General features: G+C 40.0%; 1 non-coding gene across 1 annotated transcript; it reads left to right on the forward strand.

The window, feature by feature from the left end:
• Positions 1–617: 617 nt before the first annotated feature.
• LOC140853934 (small nucleolar RNA R71) lies at positions 618–724 on the forward strand. The gene has a single exon (XR_012137074.1). It is a non-coding gene; the product is annotated as a small nucleolar RNA R71 (small nucleolar RNA).
• Positions 725–1,117: the final 393 nt, after the last annotated feature.

Consider the following 1,117-nt stretch of genomic DNA (forward strand, 5'->3'; position numbering starts at 1 on the left):
TATGTGTTTTCATCATGGCTTCTAGGCTTTTCTCTAAAGAGGTAATTTTTTTGTCATTATCATGGAAGCCTGGCGGGTTGTTCATCACTGGGTTGGACCTTAGATTTTGCTGATTGAAATTTGGATTACCTACATTAGGATTCTGGGACCATGAGAAATTCGGGTGATTCCTCCAACCTGGGTTATATGTGGGTGCATAAGGATTGTTCAATGGTCCTTGATAGGTGGCATTCACCTGTGCACACTCATTCGAGTAGGAACATTCTTCTAAGACATGGTCTGGTGCATTGCACCCTTTACACATGGGTGCAGATATTTGATTTACATTGGCTGGTCTCTGTAATTCTAAGGCTTCCAATCTACGTGTTAAGGTTGCAATCTTGGCCTCTGATGCTAGGGTTGGTTGAATTTGATGCATTCCTCCTCTTGAAGGTGTAGCTTTATCAGGTTCCCTAGTTGTTTCCCACTGTAAATTTTTCTCGGCTAGGTCTTCTAAGAATTGCCAAGCTTCAGTAGTTTCTTTGTCCATAAATTGGCCTTGGCACATGGACTCTAGCATGGTTCTTGAGTTTGAATCTAACCCCTCATAGATGATCTGGCATAGTCTCCAAGTTTCTATTCCATGGTGTGGGCATTGGGTCAAAAGATTCTTGAAACGATCAAAGTACTTCCAAAATGATTCACCAGCTAGTTGGTAAAATTGATTTATTTCATTCCTAATCCTAGCTGTTTTATGATGGGGGAAATATTTTTTTAAAAATGTTCTCACAAAGCCCTCCCAGGTAGTGACAGAATAGTTTGGCAGACTATAAAGCCACTTCTTAGCATTGTCCTTAAGGGCAAAGTTGATTAATCTAAGTTTGACCTCATCCTCTGTTAATTGCAGTTTCATGGTTGCACATACCTCCTCAAATTCTCTAATAAATATATAAGCATCCTCTAATCCTGTGAATTTTGGAAGCATATTTATGATTTGAGGTTTGATTTCAAAATTGTTAGCTGTGGGTTGTGGCAACCTGATACAAGATGGTTGGATGGAGCCAACTGGATAACACAAATCCTTAAGGGTCATGGGTTGGATTGGTTCAGCCATTGGAACAACAGGAATTGACTCAAT

This window comes from Elaeis guineensis, chromosome 14 (assembly GCF_000442705.2).
Source record: "Elaeis guineensis isolate ETL-2024a chromosome 14, EG11, whole genome shotgun sequence".
Classification (NCBI taxonomy): Eukaryota; Viridiplantae; Streptophyta; class Magnoliopsida; order Arecales; family Arecaceae; genus Elaeis; species Elaeis guineensis.